A 20,000-nucleotide genomic window follows, 5' to 3' on the forward strand; every position below is an offset into this window, starting at 1 on the left:
GGAACAATAACAGGGTCTGCTGTAAATATAGCCTATTTTGTGTCTTAATTTGTTATGTTATCCTACACTTTAAGCTGTCTGATATTTCCATTACCTGTAACTCTTGGGTCTCTTTCTCTCCTTCTCTGCCTCCTCCCTGAGTCTGCACAGTCACCATATCATTCTACATTAAGGAGAGCAATACACTTATGAATACACTGAACATCATTATGAAACATTTCTATTGCACCCTTACTTACAATTCATTATGAATTGAAAATGGGGGAACCCTGATGTAAACAAGACGAAAGTCTTTCTCTGGTCTGCATCCCCTTAACAATTGTGTGTATTGAGCTGTACTGTACTGTACCCATTCTGCAATCTGTTATTGATTGATTAAAAATGTTATTAACATATTGCAGAATGGGTACAATATAGTACGGCTCAATACACACAATTGTTAAGGGGATGCAGAGCAGACCAGAGAAAGACTTTTGTTTTGTTTACATCAGGGTCCCCTTATTGCATTATTATTATTATAAAAAAATGTAAAAAAAAAAAGTTAAAAAAAAAAAAAAAAATTGGGGGGCCCTCATCACTAAAGGCCCACGGGCCGCGGCCGTCGTTAATCCGGCCCTGCTTCGAACGTTAAAATTTGCAAACGAAGTCAACGTTATCCAGCTGACGACACCACATATCTAGATATATGACAACGTTACCTAGCGGCTAGCACTAAAGCTAACGCCAACCAGAGGGAAACTTTGTTATTATTATTATTATTGTTTGGTATGACCAGATGCATTTCGGACGTGAAACACTTTTATTGTATTGCGTGGTAGAACTTCTACCACTCAATAGAAGACATGTCTAACATAAATAATCTTAACAATCATAAACAACTTACTGGAAAATCCTGCCTGCCACCAAATGACACACTTCTGTGGCCTTTATTTACACTCAGCCTACCTGCAGCCAGCGCCGTGCGCCGTCTGCTCTGCTGGGGGTGGGAGAGGCACTGGATCAAACCATATGGGGGAGCAGGGGGGGGGGTCGCAATCTTTGGAAACTTAAAAACGTGTTATTAAGTGTCATTGCGTATTATTAATTTGATTGAAATTACGAGTTATGCTTAGATTTATATATTGGGGGGGGGGGGGGGGGGGGTATATGACAAGACTGAACTCCTCATCATTGGCACCAAAACCACCCTCACCAGATCCGGACCCATCACACTCACCATCAACGACTCCACCATCACCCCCTCCCCCCTAGTCCGCAACCTTGGTGTCCTCCTTGACCCCACCCTCTCATTTGACCCCCACGTCCGCTCCATCGTCAAAACATCCTACTTTCACCTCCGCAACATCGCAAAAATCCGTCACTGCCTCCCCCCCCCCGCTGCTGAATCCCTCATTCACGCCTTCATCTCCTCCCGCCTGGACTACTGCAACTCCCTCCTCACTGGTATCACCTCCCGCTCCCTCCATAAACTGCAAATGGTCCAAAATTCAGCCGCCCGCCTCCTCACTAACACCCGGTCCCGCGAACACATCACTCCTGTCCTCCACTCCCTCCACTGGCTCCCGATCAAACACCGCATTAACTTTAAAACACTACTCCTCACCTTCAAAGCCCCTCCACAGCCTGGCCCCCCCCTACCTGACTGATCTCCTTCTCCCCTACCGCCCAACCCGTTCCCTCCGGTCCTCCTCCACTGCCTCCCTCACTGTCCCGACATCCAAGCTCAAAAACTTCGGAGATCGGGCCTTCTCTCGCACTGCACCCCGACTCTGGAACTCCCTCCCCCAGTCCATCAGAGACTCCCCTACACTCTCCACCTTCAAAGCTCGCCTCAAAACCCACCTGTTCTCCCTTGCCTTCAACCCCCCCCACCCCTAAACCCCCCCCTCCCCTCCAACCTGATCGATATGTCTCTAGTCTTTTTTTTTTTTTTTTTTTTTTTTTTTTTTTGTGCCATCAGGCTGTCTCCCCCGTTCCCCCCATGGTCTCATGTTCCTTTGTTTTTGTTTCTTTGTTGTTTTGTTTTGTTTCTTTGCTTTCGCCTCTTTGTTTGTACCCCTGCTCCCGACTACTGTCAGCGACTTCGGGTTATTGAGAAGCGCTATATAAATTAAATGAATTATTATTATTATTATTATTATATCATATTTTTCATATGATCAAAAAGTGGTGGAGCAAGATCATATCCTTGCTCCCCCAAGTTCAATAGTCCTGGAGCACGTGCATCGTCTGCTCTATTGCGCAGGCGTCTATGTGTGTGTGTGTGTGTGTGTGTGTGTGTGTGTGTGTGTGTGTGAGTGTGTTTTTGTGATATACTGTAATATGATTATTTAATGTGTTTGTTTAATGTGATTGTTTGTGGAAGTGTTACCATGGAGCCTGTCCTTAACGAAGATGTACTGCACTTGCTTAGAGGCTAAATAGCTAACCAGGCTAAATGGTTTAATGTCAAGTATCTTAAGTCTTTACTGTATTTATAGAGGTATCCAATTGCCAATACTGTGGCAATGCCAATTTAGGTCCATTGTGTGAGGTAATGATTGGAGTGTATGTGAGGAATGACTATGACATATACAGGTATGTCACTATGTGTGTGAGGAATGTTTATGAGTAGGGATGTTTGATATTGTTTTTTTTACCGATATCCAATATACCGATATTGTCGGTCCCCCCCCAAAAAACACAACATTATGCATACATTTCACAATAAATAAAATTTGAATTTGCGTCTGCATTTGATCTCGTCTTGTCGATGGTGTAAAATGAATTAGGTATATTGTTAGTAAGTTAGCCATGTAATAAGCGGGATAATGTATAGCCTATACTCGATCATTGTCGCAAAATAATTTACCTTCACTGCGTTTAGAACACCTCGGACATCCCTAATTATGACATATACAGTATAGGCAGGGCCGCCTGGGAGAAATGCGAGGCCCTGTGCGAGATTTAAAGGCGAGCCCCCCCCCCCCCCCCCCCCCCTAAAAGGTTAAAAAAAAATATATATATATATATATATATATATATATATATATATATATATATATTAGAGGTGGGCATAGATTAATTTTTTTAATCTAGATTAATCTATCTGCAATCCTGGATTTAATCTAGATTAATCTAGATTAAGATGGCTCAAAAGAAGAAAAAAAACCTGCCGAAGGCATTCAAAATATGTGTGTTCTACCCAAATAATGACCAGAAGTAAGTCCTTACTTTTTCTTTCCTCCTTATGTTTCTGTTTGAAAAAGCTGTTTTGCTATGATAATTGGTAATGAAATATCAAAATAATGTTCAATAAGATGTACTTGTGTTTAATAAGTTGTTTTATTCAGAAGTTAACACAAATACATAATATTACCAGTACAGTACAGTATCTAGCACACTCTCAGGAGCAAAACAGAAAGAATCGTTTCAAACTTGAACTATGTGACATGGCTTGAATCAACTGCTCCAGTGGAGTTGCTCAGTAGCCAATGGTGTCAACTGTGGTTGTACTGGGCAGCTCCCAGGTGTGAATGGAAAAGAACATCTGTGCTCAGCGAACCTACCCTGGGTAAATAAAGGTAGAATTTTTTTTTTTTTTTTTTTTAGATTAATGCGTTAATTATATTATCGCGCGATACTAGTATAGCGTTAACGCAGCACGTTAACGCCATTAACGGCCCAGCTCTAATATATATATATATATATATTTTTTTTTTTTTTTTTTTTTTTTATACAGTCAACATATTCTTAAATAATAGCGCTGCCCGAGGCTGGGCATGATACAGTCAACATATAGCAAGAGAGAGAGCGAGAGAGAGCTCCCGTTCTACAGTCAATATACAGTGTTATCGCTGCACAGACCCGGCAATTCCCCTGACCCTCCACCAGAGCAAGGCCAGAGAGAGAGAGAGAGAGAGAGACACATTGGAAAGAAACAACCCAAAACCAGAGCAAATTGAAATGCTATTTGGCCCTAAACAGAGAGTACACAGTGGCAGAATACCTGAGCACTGTGACTGACTCAATACTAAGAAGATCCTTGACTAGGTACAGACTCAGCGAGCACAGCCTAGCCATCGAGAAAGGCTGCCATAGGCAGACCTGGCTCCCAAGCGAAGACAGACCCACTGCACACAAGATGAGGTGGAAACAACCTGCCCACTATACCAAGACATACTTCCCACAAATTGCAAACACCCAAAGAGACTTTGAAAACATCGACAATAACTCAAAACTTCCATACCTACTGGGCTCGGTATTTTAAACTCTGTGTCGGTCAATTATTTTGCGACAATGACCTCGTAGCTATACATTATCCCTTACAGGCTGAGATCCAGACGCCACCGCACACCACTGCCCAGTATATTGCTAGCCAATGTACAGTCAATAGACAATAAACTGGATGACATCCGAGCAAGGATTCAATATCAAAGAGACGTTAGGGACTGCAATGTCCTTTGCTTCACCGAAACATGGCTCACACCGGAGGTTCCAGATCACGCAATTCAACCAGCGGATCACTTCTTTATCCATCGCAAGGATCGATCATCAGAGTCCGGTAAACAACGTGGAGGAGGTATTGCCTTCATGTTTAACAAAAATTGGAGTGATCCAACGAACGTGAAGGAATTATCCAACCACTGCTCCCCAGAACTGGAATATATAACCATCAAGTGTCGTCCTTTCTTCCTCCCGAGGGAGTTAACGGCGATCGTCCTGATCGGAGTGTATATTCCACCGCAAGCCAGCAACAAGGTTGCGCTCTCCAGACTACACGACGAGGTAAATAGAATACAAGTGGCTAACGTTAACGCCGCCATTTTAGTACTGGGAGATTTCAATAGCGCCAATCTGAGAAAGGTATTGCCTGACTTCTATCAGCATGTGACTTGCAACACCAGAGGCGGTAACATCCTAGATCACTGTTACACGCAATTTAAAGGTGGCTACAAGGCTCATTCTGATAGTGGCTTTGGTAAATCAGATCACGCGTCAATTTTCCTTTCACCAAAGTACAAACAGAGAATTAAAAGTACTCCCGTAGTCTCGCGAGAGGTGCAGAAATGGGATCTGACGTCAGAAGAGACGATCCGGTCAGTGTTTCACCACACAGACTGGATTGTGTTCCGCGACACAGATAACATTAATGCCTACACGGAGACAGTGCTGGACTATGTTTGTACTAGGGTGAAAGAAACAATCCCCACTACCAAAATGAAAGTTTACCCAAATCAAAAACCCTGGGTAGACAAATCCGTCCGTGAAGCTCTGAGAGAGCGCACCAAAGCATACAATGACGGCCTAGTGGCAGGCAACATGAATTACCACAAGGTGGCGCGACACAACGTAAGGAGGACAGTGTCAGAGGCCAAACGGCGCTACAGGGATAAAATTGAACTCCAGTTTGAACAAGCTGACTCTAGAGCTATGTGGCAGGGGCTCAAAACGATGACAGACTACAAAGGCGCCTCCCTCAAACTGAACAGTGACATCTCCTTAGCAAACGACCTCAATACCTTCTATGCGAGGTTTGATGCTGGTAATAACAACACCAGCTCACAAGCCTCGGCAATGGGGGGGGGGGGTCGGCTGCTGATGGAGGCGCAGTGTTCAGGGTAACAGAGCATGAGGTGAGGCGGACCTTTAAAAAAGTGAATATCAGGAAGGCAGCAGGTCCGGACGGCATCCCCGGCCGCGTCCTAAAAGTCTTTGCCGACCAACTGGCCCCAGTATTCACTGACATATTTAACCTGTCCTTAGAACAGGCTGTCATCCCCACCTGCCTGAAGAAGTCCACTATTATCCCTGTACCCAAAAAATCCAAGCCTGCTTGCCTCAACGACTACCGCCCCGTAGCTCTCACCTGCATAGCCATGAAGTGCTTTGAGAAGCTAGTAAAGGGCTACATCTGCTCCTCCCTCCCCATCAACATGGACCCCCTGCAATTTGCATACCGCCCCAACAGGTCCACGGAGGACGCCATATCCCATGTGCTGCACACAGCAGCATCACACCTGGACAAGAGGCAGGGGAACTATGTGAGAATGCTATTCATCGACTACAGCTCGGCATTCAATACCATAGTCCCCTCCATACTCATAGCCAAGCTCAGGGACCTGGGCTTGGGCTATGACCTCTGCCAGTGGGTCTTGGACTTCCTGACTGGCAGACCCCAGGTGGTGAGAGCAGGCAACTGCACCTCCTCATCCATCACCCTCAACATAGGGGCCCCCCAGGGCTGTGTTCTGAGTCCCCTCCTCTACTCCCTGTACACACACGACTGTGTGGCTCAGCGGAGTAGCAATACAATCGTCAAATTTGCTGACGACACAGTGGTGGTGGGCCTGATCTCTGCCAACGACGAGAGGGCCTACCTGGAAGAGGTCAAGGTCCTGGCGGGATGGTGCCAGGAAAACAGCCTCTCCCTGAACGTCAGCAAAACAAAGGAGATGATTGTGGACTTCAGGAGGTCGGGGGTCAAGGACTACAGCCCCCTCAGCATCGACGGGGCACCGGTTGAGAGAGTCAACAGCTTCAAGTACCTCGGAGCCTACATATCCGAGGACTTGACATGGACCACACACATTAACAGTGTGGTGAAGAAGGCACGACAACGCCTCTACTTCCTCAGGCGCCTAAGGAAGTTCCAAGTCAGCCAGAAGATCCTTAAGAACTTCTACTCATGTACAATAGAGAGCATCTTGACCGGCAACATCACCTCCTGGTTTGGGAATAGCACTGCAAAAGACCGAAGCAGACTACAAAGAGTGACACGTGCAGCCGAACGCACAATTGGAGGGGGGCTCCCCACCCTCCAGAACATTTACTACAAGCGTTGCAAGGGCAAGGCTAAGAGAATCATTAAAGACTCCAGTCACCCGAACAACTGCCTCTTTGAACTGCTGCGGTCAGGCAAGCGATACCGGAGTCTCAAGGCGAGCACAGAAAGACTCAGAAGTAGCTTCTATCCCCAGGCCATCAGGCTGCTAAACGAACAATGAATGAACACTACACAACAACAACCACCAAACGCACATAGCACACACATCCACACGCACACACTCACTTTAAACAAACACACTGTAGCACCCACTCCACACACTTTATAGCACACACCCACTTTAAACAAACACACTGTAGCACCCACTCCCCACACTTTATATTTATGGATGAAGGATTGCACTACAACTCGTACACCTTACTGTAAATTGTACCTAAAATTGTACCTCATCCCATTTCTGCTTTGCACTAGATAGTACTGTACATTAGTACACTGCATAGTATTGTGTATTGTATATTATATGGTAACTCAGAACATTGTACATATGTCTATACCGAACACTGTGACCTCATTTTCTTCTTCTAAATTCATGCTATATTATGTTATTATGTTATTTGATACTATCTTGTCTAGCACAGTCTCTGGAGCGTAACAGTAAGAAGCATTTTGTATGAAAGTATTCTGTACTTCTGTATGACAACTATTAAAGAACTTGAACTTGAACTTGAACATAACCTCCAAAGCTGCACGCACGAAATAGTCAAACGCAGCTGACGCACGCCGGCGTACACATGATGTAACCCCTCCCTTCGTTGAAACCAATAGTATGTCTGCTGCAGAGCCCCAGAGCTCCAATAGTGAGTATGTCTGCTGCAGAGCCGCAGAGCCAGGAACATTCTACAAACGTGTCTAATGTGAAATATATAAGCATATAAGCAAAACTAGATTTTAGGTCTGTGATGAAAAAGGGCCTCGCGGGAAGGGGGACCTCGCAAAAAAATAAAAATAAAATAAAAAATAATAATAAAAACAATAATAAACCGCACTGCTCGCACACCCCCTGAGGCGGCCCTGAGTATAGGTATGTTACTATGTGTAGCTGAGGGGTACAATTCCCTGACTGTATTGTTAGATATGATATTTAATACCACTACCTCATGTACTTTAACTTCTGGCCACCCAGTACAAGATATAAGTATGATGAACACTTTCCCACCTGATGAAACGAACCAACACAAATGGACCAAATCGAATATTTAATACAGCAAAGGGTGTACACAATATTCACTTAATTACATTTATGATTTGAAATGTTAAGTATGCACTTTTATGGCAAATGAGTATTCGTAGGTAAATCAACATTGAATGTCCAATCTCTGGTTGCGCAGGGAGTAAGTATACAACCTGGAATATTTAGGAAACGATAGCGATAGTACTTAAATAATTATAGCTGGATACACTAAGGGGGGGGGGGGTCCCGCTGGTTGTAAGACAGTAGGAGGGGGGGGTTAGAGAAGTCGCTGGCGGTATCCCATCTGGCCGACGGTGTCTTGGGAGAATCCAAAGTATTAGACCCAGTGCCCACAGAACCTCGGGCCGTAGACGAACACAGCTGGACCCTCTGTGGAACGGTATCTGCCGGTCCACAACGGAGAGACGTGGTGCGACCTCACGTGTAGAGCGCCGCCTCACCTGTAGTCCTCTCCGGGGGGTAATTCCAACACTCGACAGTGTTGGCCTTTATCCATGGAATAATCAAAGCACATAAAGCATAATCCAAGAGCCGTGGAAGGCTCGCCGTCGTCGGGTAGAGTAATCCAATATACAGGTCCAGTCGCTCTTGACCCGGAGCTCCTCGGATGCAATCACCACTAGGGGTCTGACCAGCCTGGATAAGCGTCCAGATAACGTCAGGAACGATGGGGGTACTGATAACTGTAGAACTCGAACCGAACGATGCACCATACATAAATAGACTATTATTAGCTTAATAGAATACGTCCAACTCGACGGTATGGTGCCAAACTATGACCATTCAACTATTAATCTACACGATATCTCAATGCCTATTCTGGGCCAAGTAGGCCTTACTACACCGCACGTGCTTCGTGGGGAGGCTTTTGCGTCTGTCACTCTGTTGGAGGGTAAAGAACTGGACTAAGAGAAAGTTCTACTTTACGAGCGTCATATATATATGCGCTATGAACAAATAGTACCACACGTATTTCGCCCGGCATATTACTGCGCGGAACCGGGGGCTGCCTCGACATGTTAGGCGGCACGATTGAACTTGAACCTAGGGGTATGGCAACCTGGCGCCAGGTTCTAGTCCAATGGTAGAATGAAACTATTATGGGCTGTTTAGTAGAAACGGGGATATTCAATGCATATTGTACAAGGAATATACAGGGGATATCAAACGATATACAAATACAATTAAATATATATATATAAATAAATATACATATTCGGTTTAATCTGATCCTTCACAACAGCCGCCCCCTAATTAGTCCCACCTAATTAGCTAAGCAGAGACAGATTAACCGCACTGTCTTCCACTCAAGGTCCGCTGTAAGGTCAGTCAACTCACAAAGTCATAGGGTCATGGTCATCATCGATAGTATCTGGGAGTCGGGGCAGTTCTATGAGCCTCGCCACGGGCCGTGTGTAGGTGCGCCCTTGGACGAGTACTTCAGCTGCTCGGACCTTGCCATCGGCACCGGTGATCACTTTGCTTACACGGCCAGCCGGCCACATAGCTCTGGGGAGTGACTGGTCAACTATCATGACGACTGTTCCTTCTGTCAAATTGTCTCTCTCTTTTACCCACTTCTGGCGGGTCTGTAGAGACGGTAGGTAGTGAAGTAGGAAGCTGCTCCAAAACTTGTCAGCTAGTACTTGGCTGTACCTCCACATTCTTCGGCCGTTCGCTTCTTCGGGCCTGTACATTGTCTGGGGTAGCGCGGGGTCCAGCCGCCCCATTAGGAGTGTGTTGGGGGTGACTGGGTCGACATCTGCTACATCACTGGAGACGTAACCGAGGGGTTTGGAGTTCAATACTCCCTCGATCTCTGTGAGGACTGTCATTAGGACTTCCTCTGCCACAGTCTGGGCTCCGAGTACGGCATACAGGGCTGTCTTTATAGAACGTACTTCTCGTTCCCAGGTTCCACCGAAGTGGGGTGTGTTCGGGGGATTAAACTGGAAGTCAACCTGGGCTGGAGCGAGGTGGGTCTTAAGTTCTGGGCCCATAGCTTGGAAGCTCCCTCTCAGCTCTCTTTCTCCGCCTTCGAAGTTGGTCCCGTGATCAGACAACAATGTAGACGGTTGTCCTTTCCGTGATATGAATCTCCAGAAGGCCATAAGGAATGAGTCTGTGCTCATGGTCGGAAGGAGCTCGATATGTATCGCTCTGGTGGTCATGCATTTGAATACAATACCCCACCGCTTCTCGGTGCCTCTTCCTCTTTTTATATACAACGGGCCAAAACAGTCCATGCCTGTGGAGTGGAATGGCTTGTCGCCGATTTGGAGGCGACAGGGGGGTAGGTCAGCCATCCGTGGTATGCTGGGCTGCGCGCGCCACTTACGGCAGTCTAGACAGGTTCGCTGGAAGCGCCGTACTGCTTCTCTCCCTTGTAATATCCAATAACGACGTCTGATCTCCGCGAAGACTCTCTCTGCTCCGGCGTGGTGCACATCCTCGTCGTATTTCCTTATGATCAGCTCTGTGACCTTGTGTCGGCTGTTCAGGACGATCGGGTGCTTAATGTCATCTGGTAGATCGGGGGCTCTCCGCAGGCGACCACCCACTCTGATGAGATTATGTGCTTCACTCTCTGGTGCCAGGTGAATCAGTCTGCTGTCTGATGGGACGGGGTTTCCTCCCTGTAGAGTCGACAGTCTAGCTCATCGGGGAACAAGTCTCTCTGGGCTCGTCGTAGTAGAAGAAGTTCTGCTTCTTCGTAGTCAGCTGCTGACATGTCAGTGGTGGACTGAATCTCTGGGTGGTGCCGCAGGAATGTCCTTTGTTGCGCACTCTCTAGGGCAGGGGTCGCCAATTAGATTTGCCCACGGGCCGAATTTTCCCCAAGCCATTGTGTGGCGGGCCAATGATAAGTGAACATTTTTTAACTGTAAAAAAAAACGACATATACATGTTTGCACTGTCTTTTTTCTATTATAAAGTGCCTCTCAGACAGTGCATTACACATGAACAGATCAGTAATTTGATTTTAATGCAGGTGCTCGCATTATAAATCGAGATCAGTAGGGTGCATTTGATTTTAAGCACCACAGCGGGTGTATTATACATCGAATGTATTATTATTATTATTATTAAAACACAACACTCACCGGCATAATGCAGGCAGCCCTGCCCTGGACTTGATATTGTTTCTGCTTCGGTCCTCCAAAATCCATGTTAATAACATGTTAAATGTCCACTCGCGTTGAATGCCGACCCAACTTGAACAGTTGCTTGCTCGTGTTGCCATGTCAACAAGCGAGAGTCACCGGTTGCTTATTGCAAGAGTTACCTGTTGCGATAAACCCGTATTTTAAGAATGACACCTGTTTATTAAAATAAGCTTTATAGGTCGTAAGCTCCTCTTCTGGCTCATCATATTTCCCCGTTGCATTGCAAAGAAGTTATTCAAAGACGTTTGTTTTGTTTTTGCAAACGTTCGCTCGCCTCGCCGGCATGCCAAACGCGGAAGTGAAAGTGAAATTCCATTGGTTCTCCCAGTCCATGTGACCATTTCTAGCATTTCAATTGGCTATAGTGACAGCCATAGATATGATGAATAGATAGATACAGCTTCAAAAGACACTCTGGCGTCACAACGAGTGAATATTTCCTGCGCGTAAAAATTGTAACTGTAAAAAAAAAACGACATATACATGTTTGCACTGTCTTTTTTCTATTATAAAGTGCCTCTCAGACAGTGCATTACACATGAACAGATCAGTAATTTGATTTTAATGCAGGTGCTCGCATTATAAATCGAGATCAGTAGGGTGCATTTGATTTTAAGCACCACAGCGGGTGTATTATACATCGAATGTATTATTATTATTATTAAAACACAACACTCACCGGCATAATGCAGGCAGCCCTGCCCTGGACTTGATATTGTTTCTGCTTCGGTCCTCCAAAATCCATGTTAATAACATGTTAAATGTCCACTCGCGTTGAATGCCGACCCAACTTGAACAGTTGCTTGCTCGTGTTGCCATGTCAACAAGCGAGAGTCACCGGTTGCTTATTGCAAGAGTTACCTGTTGCGATAAACCCGTATTTTAAGAATGACACCTGTTTATTAAAATAAGCTTTATAGGTCGTAAGCTCCTCTTCTGGCTCATCATATTTCCCCGTTGCATTGCAAAGAAGTTATTCAAAGACGTTTGTTTTGTTTTTGCAAACGTTCGCTCGCCTCGCCGGCATGCCAAACGCGGAAGTGAAAGTGAAATTCCATTGGTTCTCCCAGTCCATGTGACCATTTCTAGCATTTCAATTGGCTATAGTGACAGCCATAGATATGATGAATAGATAGATACAGCTTCAAAAGACACTCTGGCGTCACAACGAGTGAATATTTCCTGCGCGTAAAATAAACATCATATTCTCAAAATAACCTGACGGGCCAGAAATTATTGCTGGCGGGCCCATTTCGGCCCGCGGGCCGCCTATTGCCGATCCCTGCTCTAGGGTAATGCAGTCATCTATGTTTGGGTCTGTGGAGGCGACAGTGCTCAGTCCACAGAACATAGGCTTCTTGTTCTCAGCCTCCTCTCTACTTGCTTCCCTCGGGGTGGGCGTAGGCCAATCTCCTTCCGGGAGCTGGAGGAATGCTGGTCCGTCACTGTAGATGTTGTGACGGGTTAGGTCATCCAGGGACATTCCCCGGGTGATGACGTCAGCTGGGTTGTGTTTGGTATCCACATATCTCCAGCTTGCTTCTTCTGTTAGTTCCTGAATCTCGGTGACTCTGACTCCCACGAAGACTTTGTATCTGCATGAATCAGACTTAATCCATGTGAGTACTGTCGTGGAATCTGACCACAAGATTGTTCTATGCACCGGAATGGTGAGTTCACGTTGGATTAACGTGGCTAGATGCGCTCCTGCGAGGGCTGCGCAGAGCTCTAGACGTGGGATAGATTGTTGCTTACGTGGGGCTATCCTTGAGCGGGCCAGTATGAAAGCAGTGTGTATCTCTCCTCCCATCTCTTGGGCACGCAAATAAGCAACCGATCCGTAGGCTACTTCGGAGGCATCGCTGAAGACGTGTAGCTCAATCTCGCATGTCTCTGGCCTCACTGTGGATGGGAAGTAGCTGCGGCGTATGTTGACACCTGGGAGTGAGCGGAGTTCCGTCTCCCACTCTCTCCATGTTGAGGCAAGGTGTGCGGGTATTGGGTCGTCCCAGCCCTGGTCCTTGTCCCATAGTGCTCGTACAATCATCTTTGCCCTGGTGGTGTAAGGTAGAATACATCCCAGCGGGTCATATTGTCTGGCGAGTGTTCTGTACACACTCCGTCTGGTGGTCGGTATCGCCGCCGACCTTCCTTGCTCTGGAGCCAAGGGTTTGTGTCTATAGTGGAGCGAGTCTGTTTTGAAGCGCCAGACTAATCCTAGTGTCATTTCTTGGGCTTCTCCTGGGATTGTCGCCATCCAGGTCTCGCTGCTGGCAGCCTTGTCTGCGGAGGAGAGGCTGCGCAATACGTGCGGGTCACTGCTGGCCCACTGCCTGAGATCAAAGCCTCCTTTTATTAGGGAGGCGCGTAACTTGATTAGGAGAGCCTCGGCTTCTTCGTGAGTCGAGACGCTTTGTAGACAGTTGTCTATGTAGAAACTGTTCTTCACACTGTGTTGGACCTCTTCATAAGATAAGATAAGATAAGATAAGATATTCCTTTATTGATCCCCTTGGGGAAATTCAGGCATCATAGCAGCATGGGGTGGAGGGGGGGAGGGGTACAGGTAGTAAAACAACACAGTATACAGGTAGTAAAAGACAACACAGGCAGTGTAAACAATTTGATCAATATGGTCAATATAATTTACTATCTGACTAGCTGAGGAATATTCACATTATTCACAGTGTCACATGAGGTGCAGTATGCAAGAGGTAGTGTTATAATAATTTACTATCTACTGAGTATACATTAATCAAAGTACCAGGGTAGTCTACTTTGTCCCCCTTGGGTTCCTATAAGTCCCAGGTCAATGTCTGGTAGCAGTCGCTGTCGCTGCCCCCTGTTGTGGGGCCTGGAGGCTGCTAGTCGCTGCCCACTGTTGTGGAGCCTGATGGCCGCTGGTATGAAGGACTGTCCGAGGCGGTTAGTTGAGTGTCGGGGGGGGATGAGTCTGTGGCTGAACGAGCTTCTCATCTTGACTAGCTCGTCGTAGAGGGGGTGGTAGGGGTTCTCCATGATGGCATCCAGCTTCCTTATCATCCCCCTCTCTACCATCACCTCAAGTCTAGGTAGCTCGACTCCCACCACGGAGCTAGCCTTCCTCACCAGCTTGTTGAGCTTGTTGGTGTCCCTTGAGTTGATGTAGCCTCCCCAGCATGCCACAGCATAGAAGAGGATGCTGGCCACAACAGACTGGTAAAAAGACTGCAGCAGTTTGTTGCACACATTGAAGGACCTGAGTCTCCTCAGGAAGAACAGCCTGCTCTGTCCCTTCCTGTAGAGGGCCTCTGTGTTGTCCGACCAGTCCAGTTTATTGTTCAGGTGTACCCCAAGGAACTTGTATGAGTCCACCATCTCCACATCCACCCCTCGGATGGAGATGGGAATCGGGGGGGGCCTCTTCTTGCCCCTCCGGAAGTCCACCACCAGCTCCTTGGTCTTACTGGTGTTGAGTTGGAGGTGGTTGCTGTCGCTCCACCCCACGAAGCTCTCCACCAGGGCTCTGTACTCCTCCTCATCATCGTCGGTGATGTAGCTTACGATGGAGGAGTCGTCTGAGAACTTCTGCAGGTGGCACCCGCTGGAGTTGCGGCAGAAGTCTGAGGTGTAGAGGGTGAAGAGGAAGGGTGACAGCACAGTTCCCTGGGGGGCGCCGGTGTTGCTCACCAGTACGTCAGACTGACTGTCCTTTAGTCTGACGTACTGTGGCCTCTCAGTGAGGTAGTCCTTGATCCAGGCCACCAAGCCGTGCTCCAGCTGCATCGCAGAGAGCTTCTCCGCTAGCAGTGACGGCTGGATGGTGTTGAAGGCGCTGGAGAAATCAAAGAACATGATCCTCACTGAGCTGCGCGGCTTCTCCAGGTGCGTGTACGCTCTGTGGAGCATGTAGATGATGGCATCCTCCACCCCGATGTTTGCCTGGTATGCAAACTGCAGGGGGTCGAGGGAGTCACGCACCAGGGGCTTGAGGTGTTGCAGGACCAGTCTCTCAAACGTCTTCATGACGTGTGACGTCAGAGCGACTGGCCTGTAGTCGTTGGGGGTGCTGGGACGTCCCTTCTTGGGCACCGGGACAATGCAGGAGGTCTTCCAGAGCTGGGGCACCCTCTCCAGCCTCAGGGAGAGGTTGAAAAGATGCTGGAGCGGTGCTGCCAGCTGCTCTGCACATACCTTGAGCACCCTGGGATTGGTGTTGTCCGGTCCTCTGGCCTTGTTTACATTAATTTTGGAGAGCTGCCTACTGACCTGACTGGTTGTGATCGTCAGGGTTGGGGGTGGTGGGCAGTCTGCTGGTGTTGGGGGTGGGGTGCCGTTGCTGATGGGTGTGGGGGGGTGGGGGGTGGGGGGGCTGCTTTGTAGGTGTGATCTGGTGCTGGTGTCGATGGGTGGGGGGAGGGGTGTGGGGAGGCCACTCTGGTCAAAGCGGTTGAAAAACGAGTTGAACTCGCTTGCACGCTCTGGAGGGCCCTCCACAGCTGTGCCCTGCTGTTTGAAACCAGTGATCTTCCTGACCCCCGCCCACACCTCCCTGGTGTTGTTGGCCTGTAGTCTGCCCTCCAGCCTGTCCTTGTAGCTGACCTTGGCTGCCCTTAGCTCTTTTTTGAGCTCCCTTTGGACAGCCCTGGCCTGCTCAGTGTCCCCTGCCATGAATGCCCTCTTTTTCCTGTTTAGCAGGTGTTTAATGTCCTTGCTAATCCAGGGTTTATTGTTTGAGAAGCAGCGAACCCTCTTTGTGGGTACGATGCTCTCCTCACAGAACCTGATGTAGTCTGTGATGCAGTGGGATAGTCCATCAATGTCATCACCGTAAGCCCTCTCAAACATATCCCAGTCTGTCGACCTGAAACACTCCTGTAGCTCCTCCTCGACGTCGTCAGACCACTGTGGGACAGACATGGTGGTCGGAGGCTGTCTCTTAATGAGAGGCGTGTATGTGGATACAAGCCTCACAAGGTTGTGGTCTGACTGGCCGAGGGGGGGCAGGGAAGTCGCACTGAAAGCCTCCTTCACGTTAGCATACAGGAGGTCCAGAGTTTTGTCTCCCCTGGTTTTGCAGGTGACATACTGGGTGAAGTTTGTCAGGGTCTTGTTCAGTCTGACATGGTTGAAGTCCCCATTGATAAAAATAAATGCATCCGGGTGTTTTGTCTGAAGCGCCGCGACGGTGGAGTGTATGACGTCACTCGCCTGCGCCGCCGCCGCGCTGGGAGGGATGTAAACAGTGAGAGCCAGGACGTGTGTTATTTCTCGCAGTAAATAGTATGGCCGCAGACTCAGTGCCAATAGTTCAATGTCGGGGGAACAGATACGTTCCTTAATGGTGATGTGCCCCGGGTGGCACCATTTGGAGTTCACAAAGACAACAAGCCCTCCGCCTCTCCGCTTGCCGCTCTGTTTACTCCGGTCGGCGCGCACCACCGTGAAACCCTCCTGTTCTATTGCACTGTCCGGGATGTTCTCGTTCAGCCAGGATTCGGTGAAGCACAGTAGGCTTGCCTCCTTGTACTCACGCTGGTTGATCATCAGGGCTGAGAGCTCGTCGGTCTTGTTGACCAGCGATCGCACGTTCCCCATGACGACAGCGGGCAGGTAAGGCTTGAATCTCCTGCTGTCCTCTCTCCTGTCCTTCACGCTCGTGCCAGCTCGATTTCCCCGTCTGCGAATCCTTATTTCGGCTGGTAGATTCCTCGGTGGTTCTGCAACTCTGTTTCGAAAGCAGAGGAGAGCCTCCCTCGGGTAAACCAGCCCGCCGTTGTTGCTGTTGTTGTTGTTGTTGTTGTTGTCCTCCTGCCGCGGGTAAACCAGCCCGCCGCCGGTGTTGTTGTCCATTGTTCAGAGCTGTGCTCGACCGAACTTTCCTAACTCAGCTAACTTCACAGAAGTTGTTACAAATGCCTTAACTTGGTCTAAAGCAACGCACAGTCACTTATACACCTATTATGTAAGTATAATCACAAAAAGAATAATTAAGAAAGTAGTAAACGCGATAAAAAGTAAAGGGGGTGGGAGCTGCTATGAAAAGGCTGCCACTCTCCTCGGCGCCAACAATAAAGAATCTGCTGCTGGGTCCTCTGTGACGTGTTTCTGTAGTGCAAATAATACTGGGGGGTCGCTGCTGGCCTGCTGCCGGAGATCAAAGCCGTCTTTGATCAGGGAGGCGCGGAGCAGCGCACGGCGTCGCCAGTCTATTTTCTTCTCGACAGGCTGCAGGAGTGTGGTGTCTCCTGTCACTCTGGAGTGGAAGCAGCTAGTGGCTGCGGTTCGGTTGAGAGATTTAGCGAGGGGGCCTTGTAATGTCCATCCTAGCGGGTCTCGACGGCTGCAGGACAGCCTCGGGGACCGGTATGGACCCGGTCAATCGGGACTATGAGTTCTGCATGGTCGGAGCCTATCAACAGGGTCGGGGTAGCGCCGTTTATGAACGGGATAGGTAATTGGCGCAGGTGCACATATTTATCCATCAACTTGGTGACAGGGTAGGTGTACTGCGAGAGTCCTATTTCTTGGCTGGTGAAAGCATTTGTGATCTTGTACCGTCGCTCTGGCTGCCCGTTGGCTGCGATAGTGAAGGAGACATTCTCGCCCTTTATCGTCTTTAAATCTCTTCTTATTGTCCGAATCGTCATTTCGTTCTTGCTCCCCCGCAGTCCCAGTTGAGTCGCAGCGGAGGCGAGCAGAAGGGTCTTCTCTGACCCGTCATCAAGGACGGCGTAAGTGTCCATGACTTTATCCTGGTAGCTCAATGTCACACGGACTACCTTTAAGAGCACTTGAGCTCCGTTGCTGCTGGCGGGGTCAATGTACATGACACTTGCCTTGGTGCCGCTCCGTGGTGCAGGTGTAGGCCGTCTTCCGTTACTATTGTGTAGTATATCTAGATGGGCTCCATCGCACCGGCTGCACCTTTTCTTTAGGCGGCATTCGGCTGCCATGTGGGGCCGCGCACATCGATAACAGCGCCGGTTGGACTTTATCCATTGGCTCACTTCTTCTGCATTCATCTTTGTGAATGTGTCACATTGTGACAGCCAGTGTTCTTTCTCACAGTAGGGACACGCTATCTTCCACTTCTCCTTCCTCGAGGGGGTGCTGTGACTCTTACTGCTCGGTACTGACTCTGATCGGTGCATGACAGTCACCGATCTTCTTCCATCATTTATTCTCCTGGGTCCCTCTCTGGAGCTTGGCGTGCTCCGCCCGAAGGTGTCCAGTCGTAAGCTGCTGACCTCTCTCGCCAGGAAGTCGGCCAGATCAAGGAGGGATGGCTCGGGGCCGTCGGGATCTCGGTAGTCCCTCTGCCACCGAAAGCGCTCCTGTCTTGCGGGTGGCAGCTTCTCCAAAATCCTCTCAACGTTAGAGTTGGCATACAGCTCATGCCTGCCCTTCTCCCGTTGAGCTCCCAGCATCCCCACCAGGGACTGCACTTTGATTGACAGGTCATCTAGTGAGCGATTGTCTGTGGCTGGGGGTAGGCGGTCAATATGCCTTATCTCCTGGATTACGTAATCCCATATACGTCCATATCTTTGATCCAGCGCTGCAAGGGCCGCTGTGTATGGGGTCGAGGAGGTAGCATAGGCTAGCGCTATATTGTGTGCTCGCTGTACTTTCAGGTGCTTCAATAATATTGCATACTTGTGGCGTTCATCAATGACATCCGCCAGCATTGTCTCTAAGCACATCCGGAGCTCCGTGTACTGTGCTCGACTCTCATAGGCGAAGTCTGGGATTGATGGCGTGGCGTTGTATGACGCCATGGATGGCGAATACATCGGCGAGCGTTGGGGGAGAGACCTCCTGGGCGAGTCCCCTCTTGCGCCTCGCTGTGGGCCGGTACTGGCAGGGTACCATGGCCCGCTGGTCCAGGTACTGTTCCTCGGGGCTGGTCGTGCGTCGTGCTCACCCGTAAATAGAGTCGGGGGTCTGTAGCGCAGCGCCGCGGGGGTATAGCCTGGACTGTATGGGACCTCCTGGTCCGGTGGAGTACTGTGCTGTCGTCGGGCTTGGTTCTCCTCTTCTCCCTCTTCTTCTTCTATCAAATCTTCCAGATCTTGTAATCGTTTATTTAGCTTCTCCGCAGTGTAGGCCGCTCCTTCCTTGTAGCTGGGTCTCGCTTGGACCGGTATGGGAAGGGGGTCTGCGGGGGGTCTAGACTCGGTCTGTTGGTCAAGTTCAGGGTCGCTTGCTCGTTGCGGTGACGCTGCTCTTGACTGCTGTCTCGACGAGTTCCTTGAGCCCCTGGCGGAGGGAGAGGGAGTTGTCCTTTTGATCAGCTGCTCTATTAGTTGCGCTTGTAGTCTGTCGCGCTCTGCGTCTCTTTGGGCACCGGCAGCGGTGCGCTGGGCGTCGGCGCGGTCTCTTGCCATATTCTCTTCCATCTGGAAGCGTCTCATCTCCAGACTTGTGCGCTGTTCTTCGCTCCGTTGCTGTGCTTGGAGGTGTTCGCGCTCGCTGGTCGCCTGGGCTTGGAGACGTTCGCGCTCGCTAAGCGTCTGTGCTTGGAGCCGATCGCGTTCGGTAGAGGCTGTCAGGCTGACGAGGAACGCCTGTTGTAGTATCCTCTCCGCTTCGCTGGGGGAAGGTGGTAGTGGAGGTGAGCCGCTCCTGCGTGAACCGCTCCTGGGGGTACTCGTTGGGGAGTCCTGGAGCTCTAGTTCCTCGGCGCTCTCCTCTTCTTCTTCCGTGCAGAGTTCTCTCTCTGTAGGGTTGTCTTCCTCCCGGGGCGTGTCGGGGACTACTTCTTTAGTAGTGGCGGGGGGTAAAGGCATGTCAATTCCCTCCTGGTCTCCACCGTGGGCTTGGTCAGTTACAT

The sequence above is a fragment of the Notolepis coatsorum genome (genome assembly GCF_963971535.1).
Source record: "Notolepis coatsorum genome assembly, chromosome: 9".
Classification (NCBI taxonomy): Eukaryota; Metazoa; Chordata; class Actinopteri; order Aulopiformes; family Paralepididae; genus Notolepis; species Notolepis coatsorum.